The 15,990-nt window shown below is 43.1% G+C and overlaps 1 pseudogene; it reads left to right on the top strand.

Annotated features, from left to right (window-relative positions):
• Positions 1-12,864: 12,864 nt before the first annotated feature.
• On the top strand, positions 12,865-13,575 carry LOC129066304 (HAUS augmin-like complex subunit 2; annotated as a pseudogene).
• Positions 13,576-15,990: the final 2,415 nt, after the last annotated feature.

The following is a 15,990-nucleotide window of genomic DNA, read 5'->3' as shown; positions in this document are numbered from 1 at the left end:
AGGCAGAAGGCTGTCCATGCGTAGGGCGAGCCGGAAGTTAGAGAAAGGGAAAGAGCGGGGTTCAAGGGTGTGCCGGAAGTGCTGGATGGGTTAGAGTTGGTTGGTGGGGGGAGGGACTGACTATGACACCCTTGGGGAAGAAAGAAGGGCGGGCAGCGCCGGAAGTGTTGGGGGTGTGGCCAACTGCTACAAATCCGGGGGCGGATACAGGGCCGTCAGCTTACAGGAGGAGGTGGGGCTAATGTCCACCAGGTTCCTGGGATTGGAGGAGGGGCGGGCAGAAAGCGTGGGGGCGGGGTGAACCTCCTTCAAAGTTCCTGGAGGAGGGAGAGAATTGACATTTTGGGGGCGGTGCTAAGTGTGTATTCACTTGTAACTTAGACAAAAGGGGCCGGACTGGGAGGGCAGGAAGTCTAGTGGAGGCTTGGCTAAAATTCAGGCCAAAGTCTTGGGAGGGAAAGCCGGCTTGGCTTTCCTGAAGTGTGTCCTCCAAGCTCAGCGAGGGGAGGAGGGACAAGCTTAAACGTTTAGAGTCATCTTGTGGGGAGAAGGGCAGGGTTAATTGTGACCTAGGCACCGGGGTTAGGGAGGGTGGGTGTTGTCAAAGCTACACCATAGCTGCGCAGAAGTTAAAGAAGTGAAAATAGACTTTATGCAATAAAAATATTGTAACGGGAGGAGAGACTATGATAGAACTGGGCATAATTCTGAATACAACCAGGACAAGTAAGGGTTTATCACAAGGAGCAAGTTGGATTGGGAAGGTGTGCAGCGGGATATTGAAGGATAGAAAGTTGCAAAGAAGAGACCAAGTATTTGGGGGAAGTTGAGGGGATTCTGGCTGAATCCACCTAACAGGATTCTTGCTGGCAGCAAGCCAGAGTGACCAGATAGCAGATAGGAGACATAGTGAGGATGAGGATTTTTGTTAGATAATAGGGTAGGGAGTTCTTGATAAATTAGGTTAGCTTGATTCCAGAACCGCAGATGAACCTTGTTTGGGAAAGGGTTCAGAGGATCCTGCGTGAAGTTTGCTTAAGCAAAGGATCTTTATCAGAGAGGAAGAGTGGGATGAGCAGGGTCCCGTACCCAGTGTCCTCTTCTGCTGGCCAAGCTGTTCATGTCTAAGAAACGAACGAGACTGTCATCTCCCCGCCGTGGTATGTGTTCTACCTTGGGCCCAGGGCGCTCTCATCTTCCTTGAGAGCCCAGGATGAAGTATTCTTACTTTCCCCAGACTCCGGTATCTGATATTCTCTCACCTGAGGTTCCAGGGCCCAGGCTCTTACGTTCCCTTTCCTCCTTGGTATTTGGGGCTCAGCTGTGCTCCTCAGGCCCAGGACCCGGTGTACGCTCCTCTCACTTGGGTTTCCTCGCAGGTCTCAGCAGCCCTGTGCCCGGCTTTGGGTCATCTTGTACGCTACTTGCTAAACGTGTTTCAGATTTATTGTTTCATGGCAATTGTGGAGAGCATCCACTTGCAGACTATGCATTGTTCACCTTGTTTATTGCAGTTAACCAGTAAGTCTGTTGATTTGTGCATAAAAGTATTTACTCAGAGATGATGCAGATGTCTTTTATCCATGCTAACAGCAGTTCTTTGAAAAAAAATTTTTTTTGGCTGTTACAGATAAAATACGAGTCCCATTACATAAGTAATTTGGCTTCTTCATTTTCCATATTGTAACTTAAAATAATTCATGTTATATAGCCCTAGATAGTGTGGCAGAGCCATGTGAATTAATCATGTTGTTCATATTCTTTTGTTTTGGATGTGTTGGGGGATGCTTCTAGAAGTTCATCACATTTAATGGAGGCCTTTAACGTCCTAAGGAAGCTAACTCCCTTGGAAGTTCTTTTACGTATTTCTTTTTATTTATATAGTATAGAATAAAAACATGATTTTAAGTTAAAAGGTGATTTAAAATATATTTTTGAAAATTGATTCATGAAAGCCACTTTAATACAACTTTTAATAATTACATGCTCTTTTTTCCCATTTAGCAAATTAAGCATGATATTTATTTATTTTTATTTTTTAAAGACTTTATTTATCTATTTTTAGAGAGAGGAGAAAGGAGGAAGAAAGAGAGGGAGAGAAACATCAGTGTGTAGTTGCCTCTCACATACCCTCTACCCAGGACCTGGCCTGCAACCCAGGCTTTTGCCCTGACAGGGAATTGAACCAGTGACCCTTTGGTTTGCAGGCCAGTGCTCAATCCATTGAGCCACACCAGCCAGGGCTAAGCATGCTATTTAATTTACCATAATTTGATTGTATTAAAAAAGCATTTTTGAGCGAATATCAACTATTATGCATATGAAATGTCAAAAATGTTATGCATCCTGTTTGCACACAGGGCCCCAGTCCCTTGTTGAAAGCCTTCATGGCCAGAAGTATTTTGGAATTCACAAGTGTTTGGATTTTATCAGGGTAGTAAAGTCCATACAACACTCAGTATGTACAATACATCCTAACAGTTCTGGGCAGTCTCTGGCCATCAAACGCTTGAGTATATCTGTAGCAAAATATATGAAGAGTCATGTTACGTTAGAGAAAGACCAAGTGTAGATAACTGTGTTAGTTTAGGTAAATTTTGCTGATGAATAACATGGGAAGGAACTTTTTTTGAGAAAAGTTTTGGGAACTTTTGAATTGCAGAAAAGGCATTATGGATCATGTATGAATATGGATGGAGTATCAATAATAGTTATTTCATTCATTTGCAAAGTTTAATGTGTACTTTTCTTAGTATGTTCCATGTAGTCAGACACACATGTTTATTGAGATACTGAATTGTCAAAATACACAAATAATGCTCTTTTTTATCACAAATCTTTTATTACAAAATCATAAGCATGGAATTCTGTGACATAACAACGTCACACTCAAGCACACCATATGACATTTTAGGTGGAATGTTCAAATTAAATCTATAAATTATTTTTCACCATTCTCTCTTCTTATTTCATCCCACAGAGCATCTCAAATTTTTCCATGTGAAGAGGAACACATGTTTAAAAGTCATTTAAGCCCTGGCTGGTGTGGCTCTGTGGGTTGAGTATCGTCCTGCAAACCAAAAGGTCATCGGTTGAATTTCCTGTCAGGGTACATGCCTGGGTTGTAGGCTAGGTCCCCATCTGGGGGCGTGCAAGAGGCAAGCAATTCATGTTTCTCTCACACATCAATGTTTCACTCCCTATCCTCCCTCCCTTTCCCTCTCTTGAAAAGAAAAAATAAAATCTTTAAAAAAAAAAAGAAAACTGGTAGGAAGAAAAAAAACTTAAAAAATGAAAGTCATTTAAAAAGAAGAATAAAAAGGACAGTAGTCCTCAGAGCTTGAGAACTTCAGGTTGAAAAAGCAGGAATTAATTATTCAGCATTTTACTGTATCATAACTTTCCCAGAAAATAGGCTTTTGGGTCTGTTTATTTCTGGCACACAACTACTCTTTGCCTGTTCTCCCCAACATCAAAGATGAGATCAACTTAACATAATCCAGACTTGACCTGCACATGTGAGAACATGAAGAATCAGCTTTGAGCTTGACTGGTGTGACTCAGTGATTTGAATGCCAGCCTGCAAACTGAAGGGCGCTGGTTCAGTTCCCAGTCAGGGCACATGCCTGGGTTGCAGGCCAGGTCCCCAGTAGCGGGTGTGTGAGAGGCAGTCACACCGTGATGTTTGTCTCCCTCTCTACCTCCCTTCACCTCCCTCTAAAAATAAATAAAACCTTAAAAGCAGAAAAAAAGAATCTAAGCAGAGGCATACCACAAACAGCTTCTAGAGAATGTTCTGTCTCAGGAATGTAGGAGGTCCACAGAATGCTGGACAAACCAGTAAGTCACGTTTGGAAAAATCCAGTTCATGCCTTTGTACCCTGTATCCCACAGTGTGTGTTTAGTTGTAAACACCTGAAAATCCAACTAACTGAAGTAAACACTCTTCCCACAGAACTGAGTGTCTCTAAGTAGGTGGTTCCTGCTACTGGTTAAGCTGCCCAGCGGTGCTGCCAAGGACCGGGCTCCTCGTTTCGTTTTGCACTCCATAGTGTGAGAGTGTCTCATGCTGTAGCCACGATGGTATGAACGAGGGACGAGCCAGCCACGGGCTTACTGCCGGTCCTGAATGCAACCCATTTCAACATTTCTCCCAGCCTTAGGAAGTCAACCTTTTCCTCTCTGTTGAAACTACTCCCGTCTGTCTTCTTGAGTTTCTCTTGTTTATCCACACCTCTGTTCAATATCCATGGATGGGTAAACAAATTCAAAACAAAAGAGGGATATCTGCCATCAGCAATCTTAATTTGAAAATTTCTGGATGTTTCTGTTAACACAAATAAGACGTAAAACAGACCTAAGTGCTTGCTGTTAGCTATTGAAAGAGGAAACATAAAAATGCATTTATTAACAAATAACATTAACACACCTAAACATAACTGGGAAATTTTAAGAAATCAACGAGGTTCCAATAAACCAGACAAAATAAGAAAGATAAACAAATCAAGCACCTCACATACACACAAACTCTGTAACCTTCACAGATATAGTGAAAAGAAGATTCCTTTCACAGTAGAATCATAAAAACAGAATGCCTAGGATTAATTTGCTGGGAAATGCAGGGGACCTACAAGAAAATAAGTTTCTGGAAAGAATTACAAGTGAACTTGCATAAATGAAAATGCTTACCATGTTTCAGGATGGGAAGACTATTTGTAAACCCCAAATCATCACTAGGCTCAATACAAGAACAAATGGGATTACAACAAGCCCTTTGGAAGCTGGCCCTTGGAGTTTATTTTTTACTTGCTTCCACAAAATGTGAGGAAAGGAGCTGACTGCCATTGTCCACAAGAACCATCAAGTTGTATTCAAACTCATCATAAGGAGAAACATCCCCCAAAACTACTGGTTCAAAAACATTCTTTGTATTTTTTGCCAATAAACTTAAGACTTCAAAGCCATCGGTAGATTACAGTTATAATCACAGAATGGTATTTTTGTTGTGATGGTGGGCAGTTCACCGTGTACTTCAGCAAGTTGACACAGTTTTTTGAATTGAGGTGTGTGGTTTGTAGCAAACCCTTTTTTTTTTTTGCCACCCAGAAAGGACTTTTACCGTCACCCACTATGAAGGACAGTGACAAGTGAACATGTCTGCATGTGTGATTTGATGAAGGCACCACATCCTCTTGGTCCCACTATGTGTTTTTACATTATACCCTTGGAGCTGAGGTAACTTGGCTCTTCCTGCAGTGGACCTCTGTTATGTGGGGGATGTCTACCTCCCAACGGTAGTGACTCTGAGTCAGGCCAGCAAGGTTCAGAAGTAGGTTGGAAGCAAGAAAGGGTTATTATGTAAGAAGCGTCTTTGGCCACAAGTAACAGAATACGTGTTGCACGAAGTTCAGAGGCAAAGGCTTCCAGGGATGGTTCCTGGGCTTGACTGTCATCCTTAGCCAGCCACTGTCCATCTTTAGGCTCAGCCCCCCCTCACTATTGTCTTGATTATTCCTAAGTGTGTCCTTGTGATCTCGAAGTGGTGGTCACAGTTCTAGGCATCACATACAGCCATGAAACATTTGGCTGAAGTTACTGGCGTCAGGGAGTGTGTTTTGTTCCTTTGCTACTGTAAATTACTACAAACTTTATGGCTTAAAACAACACAGGTTTATTATCGTACAGCTCTGGAGATCAGATGTCCAAAATGTGTCTTGCCAGAGTAAAGTCTAGATGTTGGCAGAGCTGCATGCCTTATAGAGTCTCTAGGGGAAAATACATTTACTTGTCTTTGGATTCTAGAGACTGCCTGCATTCCTTGGCTCATGGGCTCTTCTATCACCAAGGCCAGCAGTGTAGCATCTTCAAGTGTCTCTACGACTCTAACCTCTGAATCTGTCATCACATTGGCTTCTTTGACTCTCTGGCCTCTTAAACAAAGGCAATTATGCTCTGGCCATGTAGTTCAGTTGTTAAAGCATTGCCCCAATGTGTCAAGGTTGTGGGTTCAATCCCCAGTCAGGACACATACAAGAATCAACCAATGAATGCTTACGTAAGGGGGAAAAAATTGATATTCCTCTCCCTCCTCCTCTCCCCCCACTTTCTCTCCACCACCCCCCCTTCTGAAAAAATCAACAGAAAACACATGGGCAGTTGTGATGACCTTGGGCTCACTAAAAGTAGTCCAGGATAACCTGCCCACCTCAAGATCCTTAATTACATCTGTAAGATCTCTTTTACCCTGTACGGTAATACATTCACAGGTTCTAGGCATTAGGATGTGGACGTCTTTGGGAAGCCATTACCCACTACAGGGAAGGAATAATAGCTCTTCAGAAGCCCTCTTTCTCATAAACTTCCTCAGACCCCAAAGGGCCAGGATCAACACACGTATTCACGTCCTATCTGTGAGAAAAATCTGGAAAAAGAGTGGCTGGCATTTTGGCGTCTGTAAAAGGAGCTGGGCCCTCCACAATGGGCCACCCACAGTGGCTGGCACACAAGTCTGCTTGGGTGAAGCTTGTCTGCCCAGAGGCGTCTCCTCAAGGTGAGTTATAAGGCCACACTTCCAATCTGAGAGCTGCAGGTGCTGGAAATTTCTGGACTTTCTGCCAGCAGAGATCTGGAACTGAATGAAGTATCAACCTCCAGGAGCAGCTAGGAGATGGGAATTCAGTAAAGGGTTTGGTGGTAGTGCTGGGAAGGAAATGCAGTGTTCCAGGGAAGAACAAGAGCTCTCCCTTAGGTCTAGGAGGAAAGCCAGCATGTTAGAGGATGCTCATAAAGGCAGAAGACGCAGATGTCCTCAGGTTTCATGTGTGGGAATATCCCCCCTCCCTTTCCCCAAAACACTCCAGATACCCATTTTGGCAGCTATGGGGGAGGTTGCCTACCGAACCAAGCTTTTGAGGGGGTTTTGGTTGAAGTTTGTAAGGTATGAATTGTCCTTGGAGTGTGGACACCTCATCAGGCTGCGTAGTACATCACTGCAGTGGTGCTGGACACTGGCTATGCCCCTAGAACTGTGAAGGTGCACACAACTATGATACTTTTCTTAAAGTTAATAGAAATAATGGTGAGTTAGTGTAAAGTTCTGTGATATGTTTGAAGTGACAGTATTTGTATTATGCAGAGAAAATTAATGGTATGTTTTCCAGCTTTCTTCTATGATTACTATATTATTTTACATAGATTGATTCCCATGATACTAAAAGATGAATGATCTCTTCAGGACACTTCAAATTCAGTGATTCTCTGATTCATATATGATGTAAAAAGATAGATGCTGTTGTCTTTGATAATATTTACATTTTGTTATATAGGGCAATCATTTCTATGGGACATTGTCCATGAGGCCTAAACCCCCAAGCCCCCTTAAACTGTGTTTATGTGACAAACAAGAGCACATGTAGAGCACAACTGCTCATACCTGCTCATCAGCAATTGCAGGGAGCCACAGTGCAAAGTCATTACATTTGGGTACCTGTGTGTGGACCAGGAATAACTTGTGCATTCTTCCTCCTTTGTGGTTTATTTCCGATGTCAGATAAAATGGAATTTCAACCAACAGATTAGACATATTATGTCCAATGAGTTTCACGAATCTATATGAACTTACAGTGTCAAATAAGGTGAAAGCCATTGTTGAAAGCCCACCACTTTGACCCTATTCGTAGTGTTCTCTAGTATGAGTCCTCTTGTGTTGAGTAAAGTGCGAACACCCTCTGAAGGCTCTTCCACACTGACTACATGTATAAACTTTTTCCCAGTATGAGTTCTCTGATGTAGCATCAAAAGTGCCTTTCATGCAATGATCACATCCATAGGTTTCTCTCCAGTGTGCATTCTGTGGTGCTGAGTAAGGAAGGAGAAAAGCCGGAGACTTTTCCCTGAATGATTACACTGTAGGGTTTCTCTCTTTTACAGATTCTTAGATATAATGTAGCCTCACCTGGAAAATAATCCCCTGCATTCACTGAAAATATAAAATTCTTTTTTAAAAAAGATTTTATTTTTACAGAGGGAGGAGGGAGGAAGAAAGAAAGGGAGAGAAACATCAATTGGTTGCCTCTCACATGTTCCCTGACTGGGGACTGAACTGGCAACCCAGGCATGCACTCCGACCAGGAATGGGACTGGCAACCCTTCACTTGGTGGGAAGACACCCAGCCAATTGAGACACTCCAGTCAGGGCTAAAGTTTCTTGTAAGTGTAAATTCTCTTATACTAAGAAGAGGGTAAATTGCGCTTTTACAATTGTAGAGTTTTTCTCCTGTGTTCCTGAAATGTATGGAAAGGCAATTTTTCTCCAAGCTTATCCCATACTCGACACATTGGTAAGGTTTGTCTCTTGAGGGAATTTGGTCATAGTTGAAAGGGTTCATAGTGAAAGACTTCTCTACACTCATTTGGTTTTTATGATCTCTCCAAGTATGACTTCTCTGATGTCATTGTACAGTGGAAGAAGGATTGAGTTCCAATTAACTTTCCCCCCAAGTTTTTTATTCTTGCTTCCCTGTCCTGAGTCAGTGTTTCCTCAAGGACCATATATTCCACCATCTCTCCTGGTCCTCCTGCTGCTGCTTTACGTGGGCCTCGCATACCTGGTCTTGGCCAAATGCGGAAGGATGTAGTTTATCACTTGTGAGCCTATTTCCAAGACAGCATGTGGTTCTAAGAGAATTACCCTGCTTTTTCGGTTAACTCTGCTTTTCATTCTAGTTTCCCAAAATGGAAAATAAAACATAAAACTTTAGCTCTGGCAGATGTGGCTCTATTGGCGTGTCATTCCATAAACCAAATCCACAACCTATCCACATCTTCCTCTGCTCTTACTCCAGCTTCCCCTCTCATTGGTGGCATCCGCATCTACTCAGCGGCTTGTGCCGGTGGCCAGTGACACCTTGACCACACTTTTGAGTCAATACCAAACTTTGAGTCCACCTTAAATATACGTCGAGTCAGTCTCCTCTCTGTTTCTACTGTTCCGTCCGGCTGGGAGTCACTGCGCTCTCACTGTCATCCGGTCTCTGCACACCCCCGCTCGCCGCTCCTCCGGAGCAATCCTTCAAAAATGTAAACCGGATAGTGTAATTTTCCTGCTTAAGCTCCACCAGTGGTTTCATGTCATTCTTAAGTGTTTATATATTTTTTTAAAATATCCACCTCCACTTTCTGATGCTACAACCAGCAAATACCTCGTCTCTGTGTTTTGTTTACCCGTTCAGTCCCCGCATCTGGCATGGCAGAGCCATGATTATCTGTGGACTGATAGTCCGAAGTCACCTGTACCCCTCACCACTTCATTTTTGACAGCTATGTAGATAATGTCCGAGTCAAGATTAGCGGCCAATCTCCACATTTCCAAAGCTGCTGACCAAATAAATAGCTGCCATAAATTTGTCCCACATACTAAAATACTGCAGTTGACATACAATATTATATTAGTTTCAGACACACGAGACACTTCTATACCTCGCAAAGTGATGAGTCTAGTACCTATTTGACACCATACATAGCTATTACAATATCATTGGCTATATTCCCTGTGCTGTACTATACATCCCTGTACCTATCTTTATAACTGCCAATTTTTTGTTATGAAATGCTTGATGAGTTTGCATTTCAACCATGCATGGTGACCACGCCAGTCTTCTCTGTACTGATTCAGTTTTAGTATATGTGCTGCCAAAGCAACCACTATAACTGTCTGTTTGTATCTGTTAATCCTCTTCCCCTTTTCATGCATCCCCCTAACCCCTTTCTCATCTTCAGTTTCTTTTTAAAAATTTTTTATCCCCACCTTAGGGCATTTTCTCATGGTTCTTAGAGGAGATGGGAGAGAGAAACATCGATGTGAGAGAGAAACTTTGATTGGTTGCCTTCTGTACGCGCCCTGACCAGGGATCAGACCCACAACCTAGGTGCGTTCCCTGACTGGGAATCAAACCTACAACCTTTTGGATTATGGTTCGACCCTCCAACCAGCTGAACCACTCTAGCCAGGGCTTATCTTCAATCTTTCTTTCTTTTTTTAAAAAAGATGTTATTTATAGAAAGAGAAGGGGAGAAACATTGGTTTGTGAGAGAAACATCAATCGGCTGCCTGTTGCATGGCCCCCGCTGGGGATCTGGCCCTCAACGCAGGCATGTGCCCTGACCAGGAGCTGAACTGGCGACCCCTGCTCCGCATGCTGGCGCTCAGTTTGCTCAGCTACACCAGCCAGAACTTCAGTTTCTTGATTGCACTATATTCTTTCCATCTCAGATCCTTACTAGTGCTTCTTACTCTGCCAAAATGTTCTTTTCACCCTGGCTGCATAGGTCATTTGGTTAGAGTGTCATCTGCAAACACCAAGGTTGTGGGTTTGATGTCGGGTCAGGGCACATACAAGAATCAACCAGTGAATGCATAAATACGTGGAAAAAAAATGGGTGTTTCTTTCTCCTCCCCCCCTCTAAAATCAATTTTAAAAAATTTTAAAGGCCCCGAGATGGGACCATATTGTGCATGTTTGAGCGCCAGAGGGGTGTGGCTGCAGCTTAATGAAGCAGAAGGAAAGGAGAGGACAATGAGCTCAGACAGGCCATAGGGTGTGGTGTGGACTTTTCCCTGAGGAATCTGGGAGTCCTTGAAATGTCTGAGCAAAGGAGGGAGGTACCATAAGAACTCTGCTGCTCGGGGACAAGGATAGAAAGAAGCTCACAGGACCTGCCGCCTAATCAGAAGTAGGATATGAATAAGGAGAGTCCAGAGGCAGATGAGGTTTTGGCGTCATGAGGGAAGAGCAGAAATGCCGGTGTCGCCCTGGCTGGTGTGACTCAGTTGTCTGAGTGCCAGCCTGCAAACTAACAGGGTGCTGGTTTGATTCCCAGTCAGGGCACGTGCCTGGGTTTCAGGCTCAGTCCCTGGTCGGGACCCATACAAAAGGCAACTGATTGAAGATTCTCTTTCACATTGAGACATCAGCGTGTGAGAGGGTCACCGGGGCTGCCTTTTGCGTGCTGCCCAGTCAGAGATCAGGCCTTCAACCCAGGCCTGTGCCCTGACCAGGAATCAAACCTGTGACCTATCGGGTCATAGGCCGGGGCTCAAATACACTGAGCCACACCATTTCCCTTTCTCTAAAAATAAATAATCCTAAAAAAAAAAAAAATTCTACCAATAACCGCATAAATAAATGAAACAACAAATCTCTGTCTCTCTCCCCTCCCCTAAAAATAAAATTAAATAAATAAACTAAAATGTTCATGCCATTTTTTCTAATACTTAGGAAGCTCACTTCTAATAGTTCTTCCTAAAAGTCCCTTAGCAACAATAGCAAATTTGCATTGAGGGTTTACTGTAGTCAGAGCAAATCCAGTATTAGGGGGTGTCTGAAAAGAGGCATTACAAAGTTGTGTTAGTCTACAAGTAGACACACAGAAAAAGAATCCACTATGAGCAAAAAAAAAAAAAAAAAAAAAATTACTTTATTAACAAATCCTCATGCAGTCCTCTAACTACTCCAATGTTCAAATAATGAAGGGGAGTTTTAGACAGTTGAAGTCTTTTGTCTTAGGTTCTAGAGTTAGAAAGCTGTGCAATCTGAGGCAGAAGCTGTGTCTGAATCCATACTCTCTCAATCATGGTAATTTGATTATTGTGAAAATACACCCCCAAATGGCTATGTATACAGTGACAAAGCACATACTGTTAAATGTTGATTGTCTTATTTAGGAGCTGGGTACACAGTTCTGTTCAGGCATCTGAACATTTGAAAATGTTCTTTTCTGCCCTGGCCAGAGTAGCTCGGTTCATAGAGCTTTGTCCGCCTCACATGCCAAGGTTGTGGGTTTGATTTCCAATCAGGGCACATGCAAGAATCGACCAATGAATGTATAAATATGTGGAACAACAAAAATCAGTCTCTCTCTCTCTCTCTCCCCCCCTTCCTCTCTCCCTCTAAAATGAATCAATAAAAAAAAGGAAAATGTTCTTTTTTAAAAAGATTTTATTTATTTATTTTTAGAGAGAAAGGAAGGGAGGGAGAGAAACAGAGATTTGAGAAACATCGATTGGTTGCCTCTTGCACGCCCCCAAATGGGGACCCGACTGGAAACACAGGCATGCTCCCTGCCTGGAATTTGACCTTTCAGTTCACAGGCTGTGCACAAGCCTCTGAGCCACACCAGTTAGGGCATGAAAATGTTAATAGAGTGTTGAGGAAATTAAATTCAATAATTGCAATATTGTTTAATGTTCACATATATTTGGCTGAGGAAATTATCCCTTATTAATTTCTAGACAACTAGTACATTCATTTTTCCTTGTATTAAAAAATACTTTTTGGACTTAACAAGGTGATCAAATCCTAAGTTGTATAAATCGCTTTTTAAAACTAATTAATTTTTAGAGAGATGGGAAGGGAGGGGGAAAGAGGGAGAGAAATACCGATGTGCAAGAGAAATAGGTTGCCTTTCACACGACCTGGCCTGCAACCCAGGCATGTGCCCAGGCGCGGAATTGAACCACCAGCCGTCTGGTTCACAGGCTGGTGCTCAGTCCGCTGAGACACACCAGCCAGGGCCATAAGTTCTATAAACTTCTAATCGCTGTGTTGTACACTTGAAAAGAATATAATATTGTACATCAACTGTAGTTGAAAAACAAATTTTTAAAAATATACTAAGAATCACTAGCGTAGCCCTAGTAAACTCGTCACCGGATAAATAGTCCTCTACTGCCCCCTATAGGCCCTGATCGGTACTCCATGCGTAGCTTCAAAATGTACATCACCAACTCCAGTCAACACTTGAGACCAGGCTTCCAAGCCAAAGCTAAAGTCTACTGCAGGGCCATTTTGTAGCTTTGGCACTCAGATGTTAAATATGTCTAAGAAATAAGCTTCTTGCTTTGTGAACTTCTCCGGGCTACATCAGATCACAAATATTCAAGCTGAAATCAACCAAAAAACAAAAAACCCCAAAACCCTGGAAATTGAACTTCTAAGACTTGAAAAAAAAATTAGCAAATGTTCATTGTTTCTTTTAGACTTGGAGGTTTCCCTAACTGGGTATATCAGCTGGTTAGAAGGTCGTCCTGATATGCCAAGGTTGCCGGCTCAATCTCCAGTCAGTGCACATACAAGAACCAATCAATGAATTCACAATGGAAAACAAGAATAATCACTTGGAAGTAGTGCTGAAAAAGAAGTCCCTCAGGCAAATACTGATGAAACTCATGTGTCAGGAAAACCTGCCTATTTAACCTGTTTATCACAGACACATGGTACATTTGCTGGAGTTGGCAGTCACTTTCATTGAGAGATTAGAAACCCATCTTGAAACAATTAGAATTGTCCCTCATTTAGATGGGAATCCAAAGGAAATGAGCAAAGATTTAGAAAAAATAGATATTTTGGTGACTGAGACAGAAGAACTGGCTGAGAATATACTCAAGTGGTGAGAACAACAAAAGGAAGTTTTCTTCTCTGTATCCCCAAAATATTAACCAAGGAAAATTATCTTCATAAACGGGGTGTTATATCACCAACTTTAACTTGCACTTCTAAAGTTAATGTCCAAATATAAAATAAAATAAAATAAGTTCATGTCCAAACTACCAAAGGCCAAATGATTCAACTGTTTATTTTTTAATTATGTGTAGCCATGAGAAGTCCATTTCTAGTCAATGGTAACATGGGTATTTATAGGCTTTGCTGCTAGCAATACTGAAAGAGCCTCTCTCTGTGCCCAAGCACTAAGATTCTAAGTTCATTAAGATGGAACTAAATCTTTTTGTGTTTTTCATATATTTTCATTCCACTATTCAATAAAACTCATGGAGATCAAAAAATAATAAAAAAAAAAAGTCTCAGACTCTTGGGTCTCAGGCTCTTGTCGACAAACTCAGGCTCTAGTTTGAGTCCCGCGGATGACTTTTTCTTTCGCCTGTGAGGTCATTTTAAAGCTTGCTGGCCCTGGGACCCACCCTGAGCGCCCTAAGGCCCCTGGGATCCGTTCTGAAGTTCCCAAGGACCTCGCCATCTAGGACCCGCTGTCATTTCGCCCTACTGTCGCTAGAGGGCACTGCGGGCCAGGCCAATGAGAACAGCAGGACGAGATGGGCGCGGAGAGGCGGCGGGCTGACGCGTAAAGCTGAAGCTGATGAGGGCAAATGGGACGGTTGCCCCTGCCTCCCGCTGCCAGGGAGTGAGGTCGTCCTCCAGATCCCGCTTCCGAGGCAGAGGCCTCGCTTGCTCGTGCTCCGACCCACATTCCCGCAAGACCCTCACTCTCTGCAGGGGTAGCGCCGCTGGTGACCGACACCCCGGCCCCTGGATATCAGTGCGCATCTTCTGATATTTACATAGAGCACCTCCCTCCCCGAGGAATAGCTCCAGTGTTGTGTGGACCTAAGAACCTCCAAGCCTGTAGAGAAGTGGTGAAAACCTCTATTATTTAAACCAAACAGCAGACGCCTGGAAGCAAGATCTCAACAGACTAAGAAAGCTGCTTTCGCCGCCGAACTGACAGCTTGTAGCATCTTTTAGGCGTTTGAAATAAAGAAGGGAAGGGAAGATTCCAGGGAGGTGAGAGGGCTCTGAGAAGGCGCGTTTCAAAGGCGCAGAAACAAGGCACCAGGCTTGCGCGAGGCAAAGCTAGACCTTTCACAAAAGAAGTTACAAGCTTGGGCTGTGACAACCCACCACGGTCAGGCTCTTGTGATCAGATCACCCTGAGAGGTTGCTTTCCATAGAACCTCTTTTTTTGTCCACACCTGTCCCATCACAGGAACCAGAGAATCCTAGGGACCCGCTGATCTTCAAACTGAAGGACAAGATATGAGCCCCACCAGCGCTGCCAACGTGCAGTGCTGAACCCGGGCAGGATTCTCCCAGAAAGGGCGGCCTCCGCTGTCCTGCACTTGGGAAATGCGGCTCTGACCTCAGCGGACGCGCCAGCCCTGGCCTCTGGAAGGCCTTTCTGCACTCTCTTGGAAGAGAGCACCACAAATGCAGAATCAAGAAATAAAACAGGAACAGCGACCCAGATGCTCCCTTTGTGTTCCAGTATCACCTCCCCTTCAAAGGTTCACAAATCCAATTCTGACTTTTATTGCCATGGATTCCTTTTTACCAGTTTTTGAACTTGACCCACACAAAAAGCCCTGAAGTCGGCCTTGTTCTGCTCAACACTGAGTTTGTGAGATACATCGATTTTACCGTATGTGGTAGTATGTTCGAAACAGTGTTCCCTTGGATGAGAATGCCAAGTTCAGGTCATTCTACTGTTGATATGTTAACGTTGGATGTAATGGAGTATGGGTATTCATTGCTTTTGTTTGTTTGTTTGTTTGTTTTTGTTTTTACGTATCCGACTTACCAGAATTATTTTATACACACATATAAAGTTGACAACATTTATTTTTCAAAGCACATTTTAACTTATTACTGATGATTAAATATTTTATTTACTTATTTTTAGAGAGAGGGGAAGGAGGGGTAAAAGAGAGGGAGAGAAACATCAGTGTGCAAGAGTCCATTGATCGCCTCTCGCACGACCTGACCCGCAACCCAGACTTGTGCCCTGACAGGGAACTGAACGCGGGACCTTCTGGTTCGCAAGCCGGCGCTCAAGCCACCGGGCCACACCGGCGAGGGCTACTGATATTTACATACTGAGTGCTTTTTCCCATAAAGCACATACATTAATTTGTTACTTTCCTACCATAACTGTTACTTAAAAAAAAAAATTAAATTGTTACTTAACTGTTGTACGAATTCATAAAACATGTAACTTCTGTTTTGATTTCTAAGTAAACACACTGCCCATGAAAATGAAGTGCACTTCTCTGAATTTTAACACATTTTTCTCAAAATAAAAAAAAAAGGTATGGTATGGAATAACTTGGGCAAACTGCGCCGTAAAGAAAGATAAGGGCCTACAATAATGACGGCATCGGATTAAAACCATAAGAGGAAACAAATATCCTTGAGTCCATAG

Source organism: Pteronotus mesoamericanus, unplaced genomic scaffold, assembly GCF_021234165.1.
Source record: "Pteronotus mesoamericanus isolate MK-2021 breed Mesoamerican mustached bat unplaced genomic scaffold, CSHL_Meso_final contig_199, whole genome shotgun sequence".
Classification (NCBI taxonomy): domain Eukaryota; kingdom Metazoa; phylum Chordata; class Mammalia; order Chiroptera; family Mormoopidae; genus Pteronotus; species Pteronotus mesoamericanus.
Note: the sequence above shows the minus strand (reverse complement) of the source record. Positions and strands in the feature narration are given on the sequence as shown.